The sequence below is a fragment of the Megalopta genalis genome, unplaced genomic scaffold (assembly GCF_051020955.1).
Source record: "Megalopta genalis isolate 19385.01 unplaced genomic scaffold, iyMegGena1_principal scaffold0026, whole genome shotgun sequence".
NCBI classification, from domain to species: domain Eukaryota; kingdom Metazoa; phylum Arthropoda; class Insecta; order Hymenoptera; family Halictidae; genus Megalopta; species Megalopta genalis.
Genome location: NW_027476096.1, coordinates 920,175 through 945,643, shown reverse-complemented (window position 1 = coordinate 945,643; position 25,469 = coordinate 920,175). Strand labels below are relative to the sequence as shown.

Below are 25,469 nucleotides of genomic sequence, written 5' to 3'. Positions count from 1 at the left end.
GTGGCACGACGAGCGCGTAAGAGCATTTTTGAGAGATAATTCGAATTCCTAATATTTTCTAGCTAGTTGATACAATATAAATACAATATAAATTTTGCAATTAACCCAATACAAATGAAGCTGCTACTGTTTGGGATCACGAATACGGACTATCGCGATAATCGACAGTACGTAAAGTGCATCGTAAATCGATAGTGTGTAAAATACATTGTAAAGCAATGTAATTAGAATCCATGTTCTCTTATAAATCAAATTCAGAATCAAGTACAGCCGTGCAAACGATTAATAACCGTCAGTGATATTTAAATCCAATCAATTGCCGCTTCTTCTGAATGTAAGTATCAGGAATTTGAATTACCTTCCAAAGATGGCCGCTCCTGTGCTCGCGCTGCCATGTGGCGGTCTTCGCTCATTGGACAACGTTTGAGTGCATACCAATATGGCGGCGTCCTTATCTGTGAGAAACGCTTAAAATTCTTCAACTTCGCACACGTATAACGTTTAAACCAATGAATTGCTAACTTCGAAATCTGCATTTTTGGAGTTTTTTAGTCAAAATCTACGGGATTAAATAAAAAAAAGTTGAAAATTATTGCTACTCCAAAGTAGGATATAATTTTTTATATTAATATTTCTTTGATTCATTTCTATTATAAATGCACAAAATTCACAGTCTAGTTATAAGTCATTTCATTGTTAATGAAACCGTGAACGAATGGGAGTTTTGAATTGCTTATAATAATTTCATCAAATAATAGTTTAAAGGAAATCTTTGAATTATCCTACTGACAAGGACTTATTAGTTTGAGAATAAAACTGCTATCAGTATTAAACGACTTATTAAAAACTTCTCGATTGTTAATCCCCAATTCTTAAAAATCCGTTAAATAACTATTTAAAGTTCTAAAATAAAGATCTTAGCTGTGCTTAACTTGAAAAATACATACGGTTGTTTTTATTGAAGAAATCCGTGATAACACTTTACTAGATTGCAGATTTTTATGCAAAATAAAAATTGTCTGTATCTACAGCTCGACCGGGGGCATGTACATTATACATCCACGTGTCTACGACTTTTGTCCGTGATATTAATGAGCTAAAAGGGATGCAACAGCAGTTTAAAATTCTTTAAACAACTCCACTGTTTCGTATTTGACTTAGACAGTTTCATTATGAATTCATAAAATCCGCGGTCTACGCATCACTTACTGATGACTGCTCCGACTACTTGTTGAAAATTTACAATTCACAGTTAAGGATTTGTCGTACAAAATTTGTCGATATCCTCAACGAATAATCGCTAATAACCAAAGATATGGATGCGACTCTAAGATCAAGAACAAAAGAACAAAAATTGGCAATTTCAACTATCGATTATTGAATCAACCGAAGCAATAAAATCAAATAACATTTTTCCTCCAACAGGGATATCACAAAAAATATATATATTGTATATTTCCAAAAAGTCGACTGTCTTTGAGGATCATTTTTAACGGAGTTTTTGAGATTCTCTATGTTGATCTGCATATAAATGCATATCTTCTTTATTGCATCGTGTAGCTAACGTTAAAATAGATTGAAGTCAGAGGTCATGTTTCGATTATTAAGTGAAACAATATTTGAAAGCTTGTTAATCCCTTGCCGTACTTCGAAGAGTCTGATTCTTTACGAGGATTTCTAGATAACTTGTTAAGTATGAATGCTATTCCGTTCTTTGAAGTTGCAGTAAGATTCAGTTCTCTTGTCATCAGTATTTAATCAGTCAAGTAAATGTAGGCACATAATAAATATAAATTTTGTTTTCCTTTTAAGTGATGAGCATGATCGGAAAACTTCTAATCGCTGTTGTTTAGAAGGTCATCAATAAAAGTGGTGATGTACGTCAAATTGACTCCATGCCGCTACAATAGTAGCGATTTGACGGAAAATTGACTCCGTATCAATGACGGTGACTTGAAGTTAAATTGGCTCTGTATCAATAGTGGTGACTCGAAGTCAAATTGTCTCCGTATCAAATGACAATTTACAGGCCACATGGTTTTATGAAAAACCTTCATAGGAGCCGACGCTTTTTCCTGGATTAAACTGCTATTTTACAAATACACGAAATTATAATTAAATTACAGTTTGTAAATCAGCAATCAATTGTCAGGTAAACTTCACAAATATTTAAATTTAAATGTTGAATATTATTTATATATTTATAAATAATATGTAAATTATATATTTATACATTAAATAGAAATGTATGTACCTAATGGAAGATTAAAGAAATCAAGGTAAATTGCGATTTCGCACTCGTTCTCAGTCGAATCGAAAATAACTAGTAATTTCTATCACCGATACTACAGGGAGTCCTGCATAGCGGTGCGGCGCGTCTACTATATGGATATTATAATTCTGAACTACGATGTCAACGCGCGACGCGACGCAGAGCTATGTGGGTTTCCCGCGCATGCGTCGTCTGTCCCCACTCCTTGCGTAGTGACTTTTCCCGAATTCACCGCGCATTATACATATGTTGTACCAGCGGCCAGTAAAGTGTTAATGATGATTTGACATCAAGTTTGATATCAAGTCACTACTATTGATACGGAATTAGTTTGATGTCAAATCATCATTATTGATTGAGAGTCCATTTGACGTTAAGTTGCCACTAGAGTGATATTACAACAGTGGTCACCACTTGAAGGTAAGAAGTAAGCGTTGCACATTTGTTCCGACAACGACAAACTATATAATTAAACTTGTTATTTCACGGGTTGTAGTGATGCTCACTTAAATTTGCAAGATTGGAAAACATAATTAAAATTCTCTCATAACAGGGAGAAGTTACTCCACGAAGTGACTCGACCACTCAGGACTATGCCATAAGAGATTTCGAGTCTTCACCATATAGTAAAAACGGCATCTGTAGATCTCAAAACGAAACAAACAAGATAAATAAGTAACAGTTACGCAATACATATATAACTGATGTTAAAATTCATCGTTTGTTCATGACTGCTGGTATGCAAGGTGTTTCGCTTAAAACAGCAGACTTAAATATCTTCTCCAACAGGGATGCCACAAAAAATATTGTATCTTCGACTATCTTTGAGAATCATTTTTAACGGAGTTTTTTTAAGATCCTCGATCTTGATTTGCATATAAATGCATTTTTTTTATTGCATCGTATAGCTGACGTTAAACTACATTGAAGCCAAAGGTCATGTTTTGAGTCTCGGAGTCGAATGTCATTTCATGGAAAATTCATCATGCACGTCAAAATGTATTTTAACGTCAGAAATGTGCACTTAATCAACATCGATGACCTTTAAAAACTTCGGAAAAAATGATCTCGAAAAGAAGAAACTGCTATTTGCATCGTATTCGTCATTCCATATACGATAATTTTTTGTAACATCACAATTGGAGAAGATATGTAGGTGATTTGTTTCAAGCGAAACATCCTGCGTAACAGATTTTTAAAATCCAAGTTAACGATATCGTGTGCGATAAAACTTGTCGTCCGATAGGTTGTTAAACAAATGGGCACGCAGCCGAGAAAATCTGCGGCATCAATCGCACCAGCCAAAATATTTTACATCGAGCGTAAGTTGCACGGGCACTCACCGTTTACCGTCGCGCGTTGCTGGAGGACGAGAGTTCTGCCGAGCGAGAGAAGAAGCTGCATGTATTCTTTTGTATACACTATCGATCTATAGGGGCGGATATATTCAACTCCTTGCACTATAACAATGAGTTAAACCAGTGACGAAGATTTCATACATAAGCCATCGAATGTGGATGTTATTTGTTCCTTCTGAATCGAAACAAAATTTGATTCTTCTATTATGATAGTTTATGAATGAAAGTGAATTTAGTCACGTAAGGAATAAAAATTTTATCAAGGAAGCAAACACTTTGACTGCTATGTCAGACACATATGTATACAACGTTCAACAAGACTGGCACAAAATGTAAACAGAACGTGTTCAAGCGATCGACTGTTGGACAACAATGCACAGGGACGAAATTTAGGAGATCCTCATCGAGGGCCCTTGCACGCAGGGTAACCTCGTGTAAAAAGGCCCGAAAATTGCATCGCTCGCGTGCAGCTGTTTATATTTTATGTCAGTTCTCATTGAACGAAGTATAAGTGACGCAATTATACGTTCAGGTTTAAAAATTTATTTCCGGGGATAATTAACTTTACATTTATCGAATATAACATATTACATTTTTGTATTCTCTTATTTTGTCTATTTAAAAACGAAAAATTGAATACGCCTTATTCGATAAATGTAAAGTTAGTTATCCCCGCGCGCGCGAGTACAAAGCATTTTAATCTGATTAAATAAAATGCTTTCGTTTTATGCAATTTCCGGGATGGTTTGCATGACAGTGAAACTGTTAAAAGCTGCATAAGTGGTAACGAACGTGAAAGAAATCGTAGTGCAAGGGGTGAACTGTGAAGTATTCCGTCTCCGGCGAGCGAGGCGAGCGAATGTTTCCTGTTTACCGGGAGAAAGACGGATCCGGGAACAAGCGTTGGAGGGATCGAGGGTACTGGAACAGTGACTGGTGAAAAAAATGAAAGAGATACAGCCTGACGCTGGATCGCGAGAAATCCCTGAATATTGTTTGATCGGTGCATACGAAATGTCGGACCTTTTGTGCGCGCGGAGCTCGCTTATTAAGCTTCTCCGCTGATTCGGTCGTTTTCACGGTTCGCCGGGGATCGCAGGTTCTACGCGAGATTCTTTTTTCCCGTTTCGCAGAATTGCCGAGCCTGAGCGTTCCTTCAATTAAGAGCACCGATTAATTGCTACCGCTAATTGCTTCGGATTTACTACGCGTCGTTCCTCTTGCAGGATGCGCATAACAATTCGTCACGAGAAATACGGTTACGTTTATTTCACGTTCGCTCACGAGTCTTGATCGATCGGAGCACGCGGATTTCCTTGCCCTAAATCTATTACATTCGTGATATGGATTATACGTGGTACGTAGATATTGCGAATTTTCCCTCCGTCAGATGTCATAGAAGCCTCTTTCCATCTCGCTTTCCCGTTTTCTTCGCGATGGCTCGGGAATATCCCCCAACGAAAGTATTCGACTTCCATTATCTTATTCCTCCTCACGCTCGTCATCCTCTGTCACAAAGAAACTACGAAACGGCGTTCTTTTGAAATCAGGCAGCTCCGGTCTACGGGAGATCCCTTTCTGTCTTTCGCTCGTGAAACGTAGAAAGGTACGTTCGCTCGCGGAGACAGATACTAATGTGGCTCATTCGCTGCGATGGACCCCTGCCGCGCGCGATCCAGACTATACAGTGGCGCACGGTTAAATTTACATCGTGTCGGGAACCAGCGTGGAAATTCTCGCGTGCGGAACATTTTGTCCTAGCAAAAAATGACTCGAGTACGGCACGACAATGTAAGAGCAACGACGATCGTGGTTTGGCAAATTGTCATTTTTAGTTTGCCTTGCGTTTGTTATCGTAACATCGATGAATAGCTGGGATTTTTCTGATTAAAATGAGCTCAAACACCATGTATATCGGATTAAATTACGCCCTCCTCGAATTAATTAATAAGCAATTTATAATAATAAGCTTTTTGATAAACGACGTTCGATTGCCGTCGTGTTTGGACTCATTTTAATCAGAAGAATCTCAGATATATAGTGGTGCTGTAATTATAAAAGCACGACGACAATTACTGGAAATAAAATTTTTTTCCTTGCGCGTTTGCTTTCCCAGTCGCGGCAGCCTATCGATGCGCGTTTATCCCTTTTCGTTTCAATGAATCCAACCTCTATCATTGTGTGTCCGAGCTCGAAACGCTGTGCTGCGTGAAGACTGTGCGATGTAAATTTAACCGTACGGATTTCGTATAACTTTAAACCACTCTACCGCTAACTCAATCGAATAACATACACATCCGCTCTGTTCAATACGGAGTGGCCGGCTACTCGACGAATTCGTGTAAATTGTCCACCGCAGAAATGGCCGTGAAAAATTCGCCTGTATCTTATTCGAGAACGCGGGTAAAGTAACTTCGATGAAACGGATTAAGCGACTTCGCTCGTTGAAAATCGCGTTAGCTTGGAAAGCGTGAAAGCTCAAGGAGGCAGTCCCGTCTCTGGTTAAAATATTGCCGGCGTCACTTTCGGCATCTGTGAACGAGAATTCGTACTGAACCGACAGTTAGAGGACCCGTGCTATCCGGACATAACCTCGATTGCCCAACGTAAAAACGCGCTGGTGCTGTAGACAGAAACAAATTCGGTTTCCATTAAATGCTTGGACATTTCTTGTTACATTCGAAGTAGAAAGTTTTGAGCGTACTCCGGTTAGACGACACCTCATGGCGGAAATGTGTTCTCGCCACGAGTGCTCGACTGTATGAAAGAGGAGGAAGGAGAGAGAGAGAGAGAGAGAGAGAGAGAGAGAGAGAAAGAGAGAGAGAGAGAAAGAGAGAGAGAGAGAGAAAGAGAGAGACAGACAGAGAGGAAGAAAGAGTGAAAGAAGGGAAGAAAGGAAGAAAGAATAGTTCTAGTAATTCCCGTGGCGTCGTCGTAAAAAGCGACGCAATTCGTCGCGGTAAAAATCCGACATTTCATCCGCAGCGATCTAATATTCCCTTATAGACCGTGCAATCTTGATACCCGTCTTCAGCTTGCTCCTCCGGCAATCTTTCCCCTCCGTCCCGATTCTCTCGCCCTATCTCATTTCGACTTGGTCGTCCCAACGGCCCGGTCGAATGCGCCTCGGCAGTGGAGAGTAGTCTTGGTTCCAGCTTTAACCCAAACCTCCGGCTGTCTTGGTCCCGTTAGTCCGCAGGTTACAGTTCCTCCGGTCCTCCTCTGGAACCCACGGTACAAGAAGAAAAGGAAAAACAAAGACACTAGAGACACTTCTGCTCGGGCGACAATTGCTACTAAATTGGCACGCGTTTCAAAGAGGTTAACCTCTCTCAGCTCGAGCTCCTTTTTCTCAGTGTTAAATAACCTAAAGAGCCTGTCTATTGAGAAGCTGTTGAAGATTTCGGACCTCGGAAACATTTTCTGAACCGAATCAAACGCGTTAGGTAGGTCGCCACATTGTTTCTAGTATACCAGCGTTCGGGAAAAAAAGTTAAAACTATCAAACTCTTAATTTTCGAGTGATGTATCGTAATACTTTTTTTTAAATAAAATGCGAAGGTGAATTTATTGTTAAATACAAAAATGCCATTTCGCTTAAAAAAATTCGAGATGTCTTTTTATTAAATAAAAAGTATTCTTCCATTTTAACGAAAAAATTATGGTAAAGTAACAAAACTACTATTACAGAATACTATAAGTGTAATAAGTAGAATGTGTACAAGTACAGTGGGAAATGAACTTTAACTGCTTTTTTACGATTGAAAGCGTCGAGGAATCGGGACTTTGGCGGATATCGTATAAACAATTGAAAATGATGTATATTGAGCGTCTAAACGTCAAAATAAATCTCTACTATATTTAACATTTGTGCATATTTATGCACTGAAGGTCCACTGTAATATCAAATATAACGTGTCCTAAATTAATATGATACAAAATCATAAAAAGATACCTTTGGGAACCTTTTTTAATGCATGATTCAAAGATTGTAAATTTTTAAACAATTGTAATTCTAAATACATAATTCATAAGAATAAAATTGGACACATTTCTCCATTTTGGACAAATATGAATTAATTAAAGCAACACGAATTTAAAGTTTAATATGCCACCAATCAATGTATAAAATTTCATGGGGGTATCTTTTAGTACCTTTTTTAAAACTCGTATCAAAGATGAAAAAAGTTAAAGATACAAAATTAGGATAAATTTAGATTATTTCATAAAAACCTTTTTTGCAGTTCGAAGATCTTATAATACTAAACGCACCCTGTAAAAATCTAATTAAAAAAACAAATAGCTTCCAAGGGACTCGTGTTTGAAATAGTGCAAGTACTCCAATGGTACATTTTTAGTCTTAATTTTAATAACAAATTGATTTATTTATTATTTATTATTTAGTTAAAATTGAATATAGTTTTGCAAACTACGTTCTGTTATGAACATTTTAAGATAGTCAAGTATACAGATCTTACACTTTTATTTTCTGACTTATTTTCATTGGATGAAACACTAGGTGGTAAGGTTATAGTACCTGTTGTGAAACAACGCTCAATTGTGACCCCTATTTGAAACAGTAGCACAAATAATACAATAAAAAATAGATAAGACATACGAAAGTGGATGTACAAATTCTACTCATGTTTTTGAATATTTCTCTTTTATAAATTCACGTACGCAAATATAATTAGGTAACAATCAACTATAAAAAATATATTTATTCGAATAGAGGTGGTTTTAAGCATGAACATACTGTTCCACGTTGTGTACTTCAATTTTTTCATTTTTCATTTATGGAACAGTTGGCATCCGTGTTTCATACTCAATGTCTTTAAATTGGAACAGATATTTCAAAAGAGCGTTCCCGATTAGGGTCATTGAATATGAAATACAGGGACATCGTATGAAAACACTATACCATAATAGGTATATGCTCACACTTTATTATTTTATTCGTATTATTTTTTATGCATATAAAATAAATATAACCCTTGGAAAAAAGTATTCGATCACCTTTTAAAATGCAATAACCTCTTTAAAACTTCACTAAATGATTTGAATTTCTTTTAAATGTTCAAGAGACTAGTTTAATGTGCAATGAATAAAATACTTCTTGTTAATTTTGGCATTGTTTGGAATGAGACAAAAAAATAAGAAACACTTGTTTTTTATTTGTACCTGGAACGAAAATTTAAAAAACGAGTTTCGTAGATCTAGGTAACTTATATGCATATTGAAAATTTCATCGAAATTGGTTGACGTTGTTATGAGCTACAAACAATTGAAAATTGTGAAAATCGCAGTTCTTTACGAACTTAAACCAAAAACAGGTAATTTTTTAATTTTCAGTGGTTGTAACTTGACTATGCATCAACCGATTTCAATGAAATTTTCAATTTGTATATAAGTTACAGGGATGTATAAAACGCATGGTTCAGATGAAGAAGTTAATAAACGAGTGTTGTTTTATCTTTTGTTGTCATTTCAAGTAATGGCAGATTTAAGAAAGAGTATGCTAGTCGTTGTATCGTGAATTAGTCACCTTTAACACTTAAAGAAGGATTCAAGTCACTTAGACCAGTTTGAAAAAATGTATTGCGTTTTAAAAGAATACTATTTGTCAGGGGTTGTATTTTGTAGTTCATTAATAGACTGCAGATGTTTATGCAAATGCATATGTTTATACGAAAGAGAAAAATTTATGTGACTTGGACAGTTTGTTTTATCATTAGAGTATTTTTGCATATTGCACATGTTTTGTGTATTACATATTTTTTCAATATACAGGGTGTCGTGTAATTGGTGGTACAACCTGATAGGCGTTGATTCTATTTGAAAAAATAAGTGATAATAAAGACTAAATTTGTTTTATTCACAGCTTCGTTTTCTCGAAAAAACTTAGGCTGAAAAAATAATACTATTGAATAGGAATCAAGTGGCGATTCTACTTCCCGTCATACTACAAGCCACGCGAACTTGACACATCTTCTTTTAACGTAGAATCAGCCACTATCCGGTTGTACTATCAATTCATGACACTCTGTACATGTCTTATCTCTGCATATTTCATATATATTCGGTTGATCAGATTCTAACAAATTGGGAACATGATTAGAGGCGGCAATGTTTTACGCAAGACATATTCATACTACCAAAGAAGTAACTATCTTTCATATTGTTTCATTCAGATAATTAAGATTAACTGAGCCTTTAATTCTATACGAGATAATTAAGTTTTCATTTATCGAATGATCAGTTTTGTTACAGCTATTGCAATAATTTCAACGCTTGCGGAGTGTAAGGTATGTGACGGAGAAATAAAATGTCCAACCGACAATACATGTGGACTTGTATTTGTCAACAATAGATAAATGTTTTGGAGGCTAGTGTTTCAGCAAAAGATGACCAATATGAGCCTGGATATTCCATGTGATTGAATAATATGAGTGAATAATAAACATAAGTTAAACTTTAAACACGTTTTTCTCGAAACTGTATTTTTAATATCGGTGGTCACGATGTATCAAAAAGTACTGCATCGATTTGGACGAAATTTTTGCAGCCTTTTTTACATACAAAAAACTTGTCCTTAAACGGAGGATTTGTTTTCTGTTTAGTATTTTGGTTTTTATAGTCTAAAAAATATCTATTTTTCATAAAAAATTAAAACTTTCACTTTGAGCGCGTGCCATCTTGTCGAAAATCAATATTTCGAAAAATCCTTCTCTCGTTCAAGGACTTTATACTATCAACTAAAGAAATATTTTTCGTACACATGATTTCAGATAACCGAATGAAGGTGATCACCGCGAAGTATGTTTTTTTTCGGAAAGCACTCATGAGAGCTGCCATAACTTACACATTTTTGCATACTTTTAAATGAAAAAAGTACATTTAGTAATACAAAGCCTGATTTTTCAAATAAAGGAACATCGGCTGAAAAAAGAAAAGCACTTTATTAAAAATTTTGAGAAAGAAATCTCCCAAAAACACTATTTTTTAAATTCCTAACTCAGTATTAGAGCAACACAAGATATTTTCAAGGATGAAAATCTTCTTGACGACTTGGCTTTCATTGGGGCTTGAACTTCAGCATTTGACCAGATGCTATAATGAAATTAGACTCGAACACATGAAAGTTAAATGATTCAATTCACGTAGTTTCAAATTTGATTACTATGCTATACCAAGTTCACTTCTTGTAGAGAAAAAGTAAATGAAAAATATAAACATCTCCCAAAAATAAATCTTGGATTTGTAATATTTTCAAATTTAGTAACATCTTAAGTGATGAAACGACTGCAAGTCTAGATGATGTATCAGCACGATATTGAAAAAAGCAGATGTATGCTTCTCTATCACATCCTGTGATGTTGAAAGAACATTAAATTAATCTTATCTGATAATTGTCAGTAATTAAATGACTAGAATAGAGAAAAAAATTCGTAACACATTGTGATGCAAATTACGATAAATAGTAGCAAGTACAGTAGTAGTAGTAACAATAGTAAGTAACAAAAATAGTGCAGATAATAATACAATTTGCATATAGTTATTGTGGTTTCAGCATCTATATTTCATATTCCTGAATATATTCTATATTAATTTTGCATATGTTTTGCATATTTCGACATATAAATTTTGCATAAACTTCCGCAGTCCATTCATTCCATTATCTAGAAACGTCAATCTGCCGAACAGTAAAACGAATATTAAACGATAACACTTTTAAGTTGTAATAAAATCGATGATAATCTTCAATCTCCTGAAAAGCGTTCCATAATAGGTACTTTCATTTTATCTCGGTATCTTCGATTTGGGCTTCGGCATTCGAAGTGAGTTACTGCTTTTCTTAGAGACACTGCTTTTTTGTTTTTGTAATCAGTAGGAAAATATCGTCCTTTTGCATCGTCCTCAGTTTTTTAGAGTCTTAAGTTTTTAAGTCCAATTTTCAAATTTAACCGTTTGTTCTGCTTTAGCCGTAATAGCTGTACTAATGATTCTTACAATTCGTGTAAAAAGTATTCGTAAGTATTTGAAATTACGAGAAAAAGATAAAAATTCTGACAATATTGTTTTATTACAGCTATCGGTCGAAATGGTCCAAAAACGTGGAAAACAGTGATTTTTGCAACCTTTAATTGATTTTAGTTCATAACAACGCCAAACGATTTTGACCTTTCATCTATTTTTGTAATTTCAACTAATTGCAATGGTTGCAAAAATGTTTTAAATATTGTAGTCAACTAGTCCCTCTCTAATAACTAAGACGAATTCAAGTCATTTGATTCTTTAAAAAAGTTATTACCTGTTTCGAAACTTTGCGGGTCACTTTATATACGTACAGTGGGCCATAAAAGTGTTCGTACTCCTTTAAAAACGCAATAACTTTCTCAAAACTGAACCAAATGACCTGCATTTTTTTTTAGATGATAGAGGGACTAGTCTACTAGACGATGACTAAAAAGCTTTTTTTTAAATTTTGCTATTACTTGAAATGAAAAGAAAAAATCAAAAACCCGTTTTTTAACTTTTTTATTTGTACCTTTTATTTCAACGAAAATTTAAAAAAATGCCTTTTGTAAATCTCAGTAATTTATATGCGTGCTCAAAATTTGATCGAAATCGGTCGAGCGACAGGCGTTGAAGGATTTAAAAAATTGCAGATTTCTTATAGTTTTTGATCAAAATCGTGATGAAACTCATAACAACGTGAACCGATTTCGATAAAATTTTCAATATGCATATAAGTTACTGAGATCTACGAAAGACGTGTTTAAAATTTTTTTGTCATTCCAAGTAATACCAATATTAAGAAAAGGAACATTTCAATCAACGTCTAGTAGACTAGTCCCTCTATCATTTAAAAAAAATTCGAGTGAATTAGTTCAGTTTTAAAAAAGTTATTGCGTTTTAAAAGGTGTACGAACACTTTTGTGGCCCACTGTATATACTTTTCTAATATTTCAGCACACTAATCCACGAATAGAGTCTTCAATTTTTCTCGGACATTTTTCAGTTTATTTTGGGAATTAAGAATCTGATGCATAATCGAACCACACCGTCTGATAGTGATGCAAATAAAACCTGTACCCTAATTTTTGTTTACGGTTTCTAGAGAAAAATGCTGTACTGCAGAGTTGTGCTAATTCAATTACACTGTAATTCAATTACGTAATTGAATCACATAGTAATTCAACTACATTGTAATTCAGTTACGTAATTCAAAGTTTTCAGTTAATTAAATTATTAATTATTTTAATCACGAGTGTAATTGGAGTAAAATGTAATTGAAACGCAGTTCTTCAAATTACAGCCCAGAACTTTGAAGACGTGAGATGTATTTTTATGTTTTTCTTTCGTGTACTCATTTTTTGTATTTTCCATCTGCGTATTTTCTGCTCCTCGTCGTCATTCGTACGTGACGCTATCTTTTGTACAGTGTCCCACAAAAATGTTCGTGTACCTTTCGAAATGTAATAATTTTTTTATAAGACTGGGCCTAATATCTTGAATTTTCTTTTAGATTATGGAGGAACTAGTCTACTAGACAATGACTAAAAATACTTTTTAAAATTTTGTTATTATTTAGAATGACAAAAAGAGAAATAAAGAACTCCCGTTTTTCAAATTTTTTATCTAAGCATATAAGAAAAATTTAGAAAATGCCTTTCGTAGATCTCGGTAACTTAAATGTGTGTTGCAAATGTGGTCGAAATCGGTTTGCCATCTTTAATTTGTTGTAACTGATAACAACGTTAACCGATTTCGCTGAAATTTTCAGCATACATATAAGTTACCAAGATCTACTCTCTCGAAGATCTCTAAAAAGTTAAAAAGCGAGAGTTTTCATCTTTTTTTGACATTTCAAGTACATAAGAACAAAATTAAAAAACAGCATTTTAGTCATCGTTTAGTATACTACTCCCTCTATCATCTAGAAGAAAGTTCGAGTCACTTGGTCCAATTTTAAAAAAGTTATTGTGTTTTAAAAGGTGCACGGACACTATTGTAGGCAACTGTACATGCTTTTTTCTACCCTTGTTTCGTGTTTATACTAGAACTTTTATTATCGGGATATTCAGTGCTGGGCATCATTTAAGTGATTACTTAAATACCAAATTATTTGTTATTTGGAAGTTTAAATGAGAGATAAAAATAATTATTTATTATTTATATGGAACTAAATAAAATATATTTATAATAATAAAAATTAGTTTTTCTTTGTGAGAACAATTTCAATTGTTGCTTATTAAAAATCGTTTAATTATTTATTAATTATTATTCGATACAACGTGTCGAATAAATAATAATAACATTGTAATTAGTAATAATAATTTAATTTATTTATTTATTACACTACAATTCGTAATTAATGTAATTGAATTACAATGTAATTATATTTCCATGATTAATTTAATTGTAATTCTGTATAACTTTGACGTAGTCAGACTGTGATTCAGATATTTTATTTTCAAACTAAATTGAAAAATGTTCGATAACATTGGCGAGAACATTAACAGCATTTTTAAATATTGAAACATTGTTTAAAGATGTTTAAATGTTTACAATATTATTAAAAAGTAAACCGCTACATTATAGGCGAATGTACAGAATCCTCGTGTATAGGAATTACATTCGTGTAGTTTTTACAGTCAGAGCTAACAAAGTTGTTGAGCCTGAAAATTTTACTTTTGCCAAAACTCTACGAAAATGATGGGTGATGACGAAAAACAACTTTCAGATTCGCATTCAATGCATACAAATTTATATGCCTTGCCCACTGGTTACCGAAAGACAAAAATCTTTTGCGTTTATAAAAAGATTTATTGAATAGTTATAATATTTTATTGCGAACAGGTTTATCACGAAATATTTGAACTGAAATTAAATTAGAATTTGTCTGTACGTTTAATTATCTATTTCTAGACCCTAAAAAAAGCATCTATGTAAACAATAAATTATTTTGAAACAAAACATTCAAAATGACTTTAAGTACTTGTTTAAGAAATACAGAGTGGTTCATAAATTCGTCTCTACTAACCGATGTTTAAGTTAATCCCAATAGTTAACCAGAAGAATGTATTAAATGAAAGTACATTATTCAATGAGCAAATTGTGATTAACAATTTTTTCAACAAGTACAAAACTGCATTGGTATTAAATAAATACTTACAAATGAATACAAAATTATGAAACATAATATGTTTCTGATAGCAGAGTATGAATCATTTATGTTACAATCAATAACGTACAATGACTGACGAATATATTCAGACACTTTCTGCATTTTGAAAAATTGTCGATATTTATACCTTTCTGCTTTTGTAAATAGAACACTGAATTGTACATTTTTTCAACATGCTTTTGCATGATCTAGCGAGTAAGGAACTGATGACACGCGTTCTTCATATTTCCTGTTATTGTATTATCTATCATATCTTATTAAAACAAGTCATATGTGCAACAAATTTTTATTGTATATAATATTTTGCAAATGACAGAACTATCTATTTGTTCTACATATGTATATGTAATCGACGAACGTAATGAATTAGCAACATGTATTTTATGTTATTATTAATCATTGTTTCTTATTAACGACGTTTCACAGTTACATTAAATAATGAGTGTTTAATTGAAGTGTGAAAACCGTCGGTTTCACTTGTCAAAACTATGCAAGATATCTCCCAAATTATGATACAAACGGCTGAGTGGTGATTCTACATTCGAATGGAACTTATTTTTCGATTTACGATTTTGTCTAATTTTCGACCCCTAAATTATGACACTTGGTGAGAAAATCTGCAAGATTTGGAAGTAATCGAATAACGGGAATCTATGAGTCATTTGTGTTAATGATTAAAAACGTTAACGATTTCATTTTATTTTCAAACGTAATCGTATTTCGTTATTTTATAAATGACGCTAAATATTTTTGACTAAAAGACTAATGCCTTAGGTGTACAGTAAATTCTCTTCAATTGTCTCTTAACTTCTAAATAAAGATGGACAATTTGGAAAGAGGAAATACGATCATTTTTATAGTCGTTGACAATCAGCAAGTACAAAAACGAGCCGCGGGGCTTGAATAATCGTATTTCCTCTTCCGAAATTGTTCATTTCTGTTGACAAGCTGGAGGACAATTGGAATTTTAAATTAATTAAAACACAATTTTAAAACTGTATACAAAATCTTTAAATTTGATAAAAACAATTGCAAAATAAATAGTAACTTCTATTAGATACTCTTACGTTTCTACTGTAATCTCTCAAAAGATTTTTATTATTGATTTGGTAGTTCAATAGTTATGATTTAATATCAGGTTTACGGAGTATTAAAGGCAGCTACATCGTGTGGCTTCTTAAAAATTACAACGATGTATTTGTTCAGATTTTTAGCGATTTTTATTACAATGTATCTCCAATAAAACAAAATCGAGTAGATTCCCCCTATAAAAGTATCTTTATATTTTCAATAATTGTGACTGAAAAGATGTGGGACGATGTATTTGTTCAGATTTTTAGCGATTTTTATTACAATATATCTCCAGTGAAACAAAATCGAGTAGATTCCCCCTATAAAAGTATCTTTATATTTTCAATAATTGTGATTGAAAAGATGTGGGACGTGTCAAAATGGTGCGTTCCATAATCGTAATATTAACTAAGAAAGTTTCACATTTTATCTTACAGGCTTGTAAAATACTATTCTCAAGGGTGAATATACCTACATTGTGTCTTGCAACACCAATTTTGACGATATTTCTGTGAGAGGTAGTTATCGGAAAAATATTCGACACGTACTTCTTTCTTATCGGCCATCGTTTATATTGAAAAGGTGAAAACCGTTACATGTACTTTTTATCTCCAACATTAAGATAGCATAAATTGAGCCGAGAAGTTGTGGTAAACCAATATACGATCGGATCAACGACGAGAGCGAAGCGTGGAAAGTGTGGAAATACAATTTATTGTTTTATAATGGAGGTGTGTACTCTGAATCAACGAGAAAAGCTGCGTTTACTAGATGACCAAAAATACAAACGTTGAAAATCGATTGTTATTGTTTGTTTGCTGTCATCGTTGTTCTTATTATTGACATAACTGAATTGATGATACATTATAAATTTAACGAGCCGAGTGGTATTACATTGATTAATAAAAAATTATCCGCATTCTGAATGTAGAATTTATTTTAATTAACGTTTCGAAAAGACAAATAGATCATTTTTCGATGTTATTATAGATGGATTTATGTGTTTCTATTTTTTGGTAAAAGTGAACATTTGTTTTCAAGAACATTTGTTTCTATCAAAATCAAGATTTATAAAATATTGCTTTTATTCAGAAAAAATTGGTTTTATGTTGTAAAATAAATTTTATAACACTTATGTTGCAAGTCCGAGAAAAATACACGGTGCACATTTCCCGACTTTGCGTAACTTTTCGGACTCCCTATATATTATCTTTCTCACGCAAGATATCAAGCTAAAATTTTACAATCCGCGTCAGTATTGTCAAAAACAGTTAATTAAGACCAAATAACATCAGTGGTTGAAGAAAATAATGATGAAGTTTGAGGACAACTTTACATAAGACTTTTCTTCAATCCGCCGGTATTTATGGCAATAAGTATTTTTGAATCATTATTTCTACAAACGTATTAATTAATATAAAAGCTAACTAGTAATATTATTCAATAGGGCATGTGAAGAAAAGGAAAATCAAAAAGTCATTAAATTCAGGAACCATTCAACCTACGCAATAGCGCTGTTGGCATTAGTGTTAGTACTTTCGACTAATTGCTAAATGCGATTTTTTGCTCTTTAGACATTTATATTGTTTAACATCGTAAAATATTTAATGTCATGTAATATCTTAACGGAATGAGAAATAAAAAGAATAGTTTCAGTACAAGTTGCTTTTTCTGGGCGAAAAATGTCAAAAAATTGGTTTTTATTTCTATTTAAATTTGGTGCACAAAATTAAAAAATCTGAAAAATTCTCAAGTCATTATTTTGATAACATTTTGTTATTAAGGTAATCTGTTCCGAGTGCCGTAACTGCTTTTACAAGAAATCTGGGACTAAAATTGCTTATTTTATATTTCACAATTATGATTATCAACTTAAAAATATGGAAAATACTCAAAAATGCACACCAACATTCGTGATATGACAGATTTTTTTCAAAATTTTTGCACGTATTTGATCAGGAAAAACCGATCGAAAACCGTTGAACTGAAGATAACCTACAACTACATCCGTGGTCACGATAGATATTTGAGTTAAATATGTAACCGAAACGATTTTTATTTGTGCACTATCGAATGACACATCAGCCATTTAATTCGGCTCAAAACCACTTTTTACCATCTCAACCGGCTATACCTTTTAAATTTTTTAATCACAAATTAAATATTGTTCTACTTGTGGATATAATTCTATAATTCTCAAAATTTTCGGCTACCAGAACCTTTTTTGTGTTACAGATTTGAAAAAGGTGAATTCTTCACATATTAAAGTTTTTATGCAATAAATTGGATTTTTGTAATAGTGGAGAATTAACTTGTCAAATACCTTTACTGAATCGACTTGCGTGCACCGCTGTTGGCGGATTACCATAATTCAGATGTAGTTTTGGTTGGAAGTAATTTCAGAACGAAGCCAAAGTTGTAATCTCGCTACATTTGATTTTTGTCTTATTTAAACATGTAAAATCACCACTTGATATACAGAGTGTCCTAAAATTATGGTATTTCCGGGAAATAAGGGGTTCCTGAGATGATTTGAAGTAACTTTTCCCTTAGCGCAAATGCAATCCGCGGCTTCGTTTACGAGTTATTAACGAAAAACAATGACCAATGAGGGACGAGCTCGTCTGGCTCTAAATGGCCGAGTCAGTAAGCGAATCCGGGATTCGCGGCTGGTCCGCCTCGCGTCAGCTGAGCTCGCCTCTAATTGATCAGTGTTTATCATTAATAATTCGTTAACGATGTCTCGGAGAAAATTTGTGTAAAGGAAGAAGTTGCTTCGAATGACCTCAGGAATCTCTAATTTTTCAGAGATGCCATAATCTTGGGACACCCTGTATATCGTACTTGTTGCTGAACACCCTGTATATCAAAACCACAGCATAGTGGCTTTAACACCATGCATGTTTTATAAAATTTATTAATGTGTTATTGAAAGCTGTCATCATTCTATTGTAATTTCAGTTCGAAAATTTTTCGGACAAACTTAAGTCCAACAATTTATATATAAAAATTAGTAATTTCTCTATCATTACTGAACATTATCATCTTGTCCTCACGCAACAACAAGGTACCTTTGTGTTTACATTTCCCCTCTTACTAGGTTGATTCACTGCCGTAGCTAGTAGTAAGAGGGGGAATGTAAACACAAAGGTGCCTTCTTGTTGCGTCAGGGCTATACATTTGTAGACGCTGCTGGATGCGCAGTGTTTCCAAACTTTTATCACCACATTTTTGAATTTTTAATAGTTAAATGATATTTTCGTCGTGCCATGATACGATGCAGTCAACTATTGACAAAGTGCACGTTTTTCCGACGTCTATAAGTGCATTTGTATTCATTCTTTTATCAGATTTAACATGAAATCTACAGAACTGCATACAGTTGCTTACTAATATATTAGGGCATCTTTTAGAAAGGAATAATTTCTTCAAAATTGTGACCAAATGGCTGGAATTTTTTTTTAGATGTTAGAAGGAATACTTACAAGGGTAGTAGATACAAGTTATAGTACATAACTAGTATCAAAAAACCGTAATACGTTTCTTCACAATGGGTCTTCGATTTTGAAATATTTTTATTTAAAGTTTTGTGTGCACCTAAAAAGGTTCCGAAAAAATAAAGAGAAATAGTAACAACAGTTGGATTCGAACCTACTACCTACATCTTTCTAGTCAACCGCACTGTCGACTTATCCACAACTTTAAATCATAATACACTCAAAATCGGAGGCTTGTTGTGATAAAACCTATTAGGGTTTTTTTTATACTAGGTATGTACTATAATTTGTATCTATTACCGTTTCAAAAACTATTTCCACTACTGTAAGGTTCTCATGTTAGTTTACTACCCAGGAGTACAAAAGTTTTTGTGAAAATTGCAACTACAGTAATTTCTCTTATATTGTCTCCCAGCTCCGAAACGAAAATTGACAACTTTGGAAGGGGAGATACGATTATTCGAGCCTCGCGACTTGCTTTTATAGTTGTTCATTTTGATTTCCAAGCTGAAGGACAATATGATAGAAATTACTGTAGCTGAAATGACAATGAAGACATAGAAACGTTGCAAAAGATAACTTTTTTATCCGAGCTTACAATAATACATATATGCATGCTGAACATTTTATCGTTTGACCTTGTTATAAGCTAAAAACAATTAAATACAACGAAACTCACAGTTTTCTCTGATTTTCGACTAATAACTATAAGCAATCTAAAGATTTTGACATCTTTCATTGTCTGTAACACGTTATTTACGAGACATTGCGCGGTATGTTAGTCTCCCTAATATCTTAAAAAATTCAAGCCATTTGGTTCAACTTATAAAAAGTTATTCTTTTTTAAAAATTGTAGTTGAAAAAACTGATCTCAAGATGTTTGCAAAATGATATTAAATTAATAATAAATCAACTTATTTGTGCACGAACTATAATTAATAGCGTTTTCATATTAATTTCGCAAGTAAGAAATTGTTTATTTAGCTAAATGAAAATGTCTCTTACCTTGAATCATGAAAATGGGAATTTGCATAAATTTCTTTTAATTAATTTTAATTTTGTGTTAAATTCTATTACATTAAACAGATTATAAGCTATCTGTTATCCGAGTCTTTTTTATCAAGTATTAAATTTTATTGAAAATACACTTTTATCTCTTGAAAAAACACTTTCTTGTGAAATAAACGCTTACTTTAATACCAAGTAATCCACAATCAATTCTTGTACAGTGGATGTAGAAAGTATTCGTACACCTTTCGAAATGGAAAAATTGCGATTTTCGCGATCTTTAATTGCTTACAGCTTCTATCGAGGTCAACGGATTTCGATGAAAGTTTCAGCATGCATTTAAGTTACCGAGATTTACAAAGTGCATGTTTTAAATTTTCGTTATGGGCTCACATAAAAAATTGAAAAAAACAGCATTTTTTAGTTCTTTTACAAAGCCAATCAATTGCAATTTTTGCAAACAATTTTTTAGCCGTTGTCTAGTAAACTAATCCCGCTCAAATTCCCCCCAAAATTAGATCGCTTGGCTCAATTATAAAAATGTTATTCCGTTTTAAAAGATGTACGAATACTTTCTACATCCACTGTATATAGAATTTCTAAGTTTGTTAATAATTAAATCCCCTGAAAAGTATTTTTCAAAAACAAGTACTATAAAGGGTGTCTTACACCTAGGTGTCTTCCTAACAAATGTGACGTACTAATATTTTATGATATATGCTTTTAATATCTCGAACATTGATTGTCCCTTTCTGTAAAATTCTGTATATTACGTTTGGTAGATTCTATCGATGGTTTTTGTAAATATATCTCCCTCATTGTTATTTACAAAATAATGTAATTTCTTCAATTACTCGAACTTAACACTGTTTGGTAGGCTAGTTATTTGTTTCCTCTAACACGGGTTTGTACAATTATCATGTTACATTAAATTAAGGGGTTAGACTGCAAACACTGTCTCGGACAGAGATAGCCACGGCAATTGAATACACGATAAGCAAACTGCACTAAATCGTTTACTAATTGAACAAACTTTACCGTCGATTTTCTCAAAAATGTGACGCCAAATGAAAAAATATTACACCAAAATATCGTCTTCCTTTTTTACGTAGAAATACACCATCGCTGGTTGTAATACGATTTCTGGTTCACCTATCGACCTACCTAGAGATTCAGAACTTTTGTTACACCCCGGAAAGGGGTGACTTCTGAGGTAATTTAAAATAACTTTTTCTTTTGCGAAAATGTTGTTTGTGGCTTCGTTAACGAGTTATTAATGAAAAATACGGTCCAATCAGAAGGAGAGTATGGCTGACACGTTCCAGCGGCATTGACCGCCAAAGCGTGGCGCAAGTCATACGCGCTCTCTGATTGGTCCGTGCTTTTTATTAATAACTCGTTAATGAATCCACGAAGAACATGTTTGCTGAGGAAAAAGTTACTTCAAATCATGTCAGGAATTAGCCCTCTCTAGGAGTAACAGGTGTTAACTGGAACCCAATCAAATATTTTCGAAACCGTTGATACTAACAAATGTTTCAAACGAAAGTTGAGTGGTTTTATGGGGGTTCGTAATCTGATATAGATAAGATTTTTCTAGATGGACGCATGGAGGACATGTGAAGGTCAACTTAATTTGTGTAAATGGAATCACACATTTTTTATTATATTAGTCGATTCAGCTCGTCATTCTCTTCAATTATGCACAGTGCTACCAGTGACGTATCTAAAGTTAGTGTTAAAAAATATAACTTTCAGCTCGATTGCAAAGATTTGCTTGGTCTCTAAATATGATACTAAAATTAGAATATGTTCTAAACCAATGATTTTTTTTACCATAGTATTTTCGTGAAGAGAATGATAAGCTGTATCAAATAATGCATTCAAAAATATATGATTCCATTTAAAGAAAAAGTTGATCTTCATATGACTTACACGCGTCCAGCTAGAAAAATGCTCATGTCAGATTACCTGCCCCCTAAAACCATTCAAATTTCGTTTGAAATATTTTTTAATATTATCAACGGTTTCGAAGATATTTGATTGGGTCGATTTAAATGGGACACACTGTTTAATTGGTATAGTGACACTCATTCTGATTGTTACGAGGTAGAGAATTTATATTTTTAACAATAATGTGTGTGTTGAAAATATAAAATTACTCATTCAGGAAGGGAATTTTCCTTTGATAAGGTTGTTTCTTCACACGTAATTAACTACACGTACGAGTGAAAGTTCGTTTCTGTAATTGTAAATCTAATTGTAAGTGGCATTTTCATTTCATGCTTTCGCTACTATAACTACAGAGACTTCAAACCATCATTTAACACTAAACCTACCACAGTCAGAATAACCGTTTCCTTATTTCATAATTCAACAAAGAAACAATTCTACAAACTTTAGATGCACATTCATGAGAACATTATTCGTTACAATCGTCTCATTTTTATGAGGCAACGCACTCCAGTTACTATTACTGCTAGGTAGGTTTGGCGTTAAGTCAAGCCTGGGCAATTAGTGCTCGCGTAGGAAGCGAATCTTAGAGTCATTACTCCCACTTGGGTCGGTAAATTTTGCTCGAGCCCATGAGGGGAATACATCCTCGTTACACTTAAAGCTCGCATTCTCCTCACTGATCGTACGAATCGACCGATTCGAGCGTGGTAGTGAGGGTAATTGCTCGAGCGTTGCATGATCTGTGAGCACAAGTTGTCTAGGCCTGATTTAAGTGAAACAAAACATGTGAAATTACCAGTAGTAAAATGGTCGAACTTTTGATGTACATGGCGCGTGAAAATTATATGTCACGACCACCGTAGCGTGACTCTAAACCTCTGAATCGATGAAAATCTACTAAAAAAATGGACCGCAAAATTGTCCTTGAACTTAAAATTAAGGTTAGGGGGTCAAATTTTTTGTTTTGCAACGTATACCACTCAGGAAGGAACAAATGTCTGAAAGCAATCATGGTTCTCAAGACAACCCTTTACATTAAAAATACGATGTTAAAAACAACATAAAAATTATATGTCACGACCGTCACACCCACAATCGTGGTACAATCAGCCGGGTAATGATTCTACATGCAAAAATAAGCCCAGGTAAAAGAGTAACATTTTTTCATTTAAGGCTTCGTTTTCGCGAAAACTGAGTTGGAAGATGCATCAAGTTCGCGTGGTTTGTAATGTGATCAAAAGTAGATTTGGTATGTCATGGTCAGACGCATCATTTGATTCCTATTCAATAGTCTTATTCTTTGAACCTAATTTTTCTAGAAAATGGAGCCTCAAATGAAAAATTATTATTATTAATTATTCTTCTTTTTAACCTATACTTTCAATACTTTACTTACGTAAAGGATTGACTCAAGACCCATGGTTCCTTTCAGATTTCTGTTCCTCTCAATGAGTTCTAAACGTTACAATAAGCAATGATTTTGTTTTTCAAGGTCAAATTTTGCGGTCACGCTTTGGTAGTCGTGACCAGTGTACACAGGAAAATAAGTTACGAAAGGAATGGAGGCAGGCGACGCATGCGGGGGAGTCTCGCGGCATGACGCGTCTACCGGGTAAACATTATAATTCTGAACTACGATTAAACTAAGAATTATAGTGTTCGCGCGATAAACGCCGCACGCCGCTGTGCTGGACTCCCGGCGCATGCGTCATCTATCTCACTCCTTGCGTAACTTATTTTCCTATACGCACCGGTGACTTATCATTTGTATACACCCTATACAAAGCCCAGAGACACGATATACCGGATTTAGCTGTAGATTATGAAAGAGTTTAGGACAGAAGGAAATGAACGACGATCATTGAGAGAACTTACCAGCTTTCGTGGCGAACGTAACATCTTTGGGATGATTGGTCTTGATGGCGTTCATCCGTCTGTTCAGTGGCCCCTGGCCTCCGGTGCAGCCGACTCCAGGTGTCGCGCCAAGGCCAGAAGATAGAGCACCGGCACCCAAGGCTGGTCCACCCGGTGGCATATGTGGTTGTAGGCAGCCAGATGGACCGGCGGTCCCTGCTCCTCCGACCATGCCTGGCACGCCCGGAGTTCTGACTCTTGGCTGCTCGACCGGAAGTACGCGGCGTCTCTTCTTTGGTAGCTTGGCTCGCGCCTGCGTGTGGCTGTAATACATCGCAAAGTTGCTGACGATCACGGGCACCGGCAGGGCGATCGTGAGTACACCGGCCAGGGCGCAGAGCGCGCCAATGAACATCCCGAGGTAGGTTTTCGGCACCATGTCCCCGTAACCGACGGTGGTCATCGTGACCAGAGCCCACCACAGACCCAGCGGTATGCTCTTGAAGTCGTTCTTCGGGTTGTACTGGATCCGTTCGGCGTAATAAACTAGACTGGCGAATATCACGATTCCGAGGACCAGGAAGAAGACGAGGAGCGTGAGCTCCTTAGCCGAGGCGCGGAATGTCTGTATCAAGATCTTCAGGCCAGACGAGTGACGAGTCAGCTTGAACAATCTCATGATACGTATGATGCTCAAGAACTCGAGGATGTCCGCGTTCTCCAGGTGAGAGGCGAACCGCTGCAGGGTCAGATCGAGATAAAAGCTGAACGTCGCGACCAAGTCGATCAGGTTCACCCAGCTCTTGATGAAGATGAATCGGTTCGGGCTCGCAGTAATACGTATTAGGAACTCGATAGTAAACCAGGCGTTGCACATACACTCGATGTAGAAAAAGAAGTCGTGAGCGTTCGTGTGCGTTTTGTCCACTGCCCAGGAGGTGGTGTTGCCACTGGTCACCGTCCGGTTCACGATTACTGGCACTCGCATGTCCGGATGCGTCTTCAGGCAGAACGAGACGATCGAGATGCAGATGAAGAGAACTGAGACTATGCTGATCACCTGTGAAACATTGCGGACATTCGATTATGCGTGTAGAATGGACGGGCATCGGACAGATTCTCTCTTCGTTTCTGTTTATTAGTTGAAATTGCTTACAAAGTACGGGCGATCAGGGGCGTGTTCACGAGATAGCCCGTGACATCGACTCTGTCTACTATTACTGTTGGGAACTGAAAAGAATGGCCTCTGCTCGCAAACTAAA

General features: G+C 34.7%; 1 protein-coding gene and 1 pseudogene across 1 annotated transcript in view; one reads left to right on the top strand and one right to left on the bottom strand.

Annotated features, from left to right (window-relative positions):
• LOC143260958 (cytochrome P450 6A1-like) overlaps positions 1-25,469 on the top strand; it is a 338,865-nt gene that overhangs the window by 245,422 nt on the left and 67,974 nt on the right. The gene's annotated exons all lie outside the window — the stretch shown is intronic.
• On the bottom strand, positions 4,151-25,282 carry LOC143260961 (potassium voltage-gated channel protein Shaw pseudogene; annotated as a pseudogene).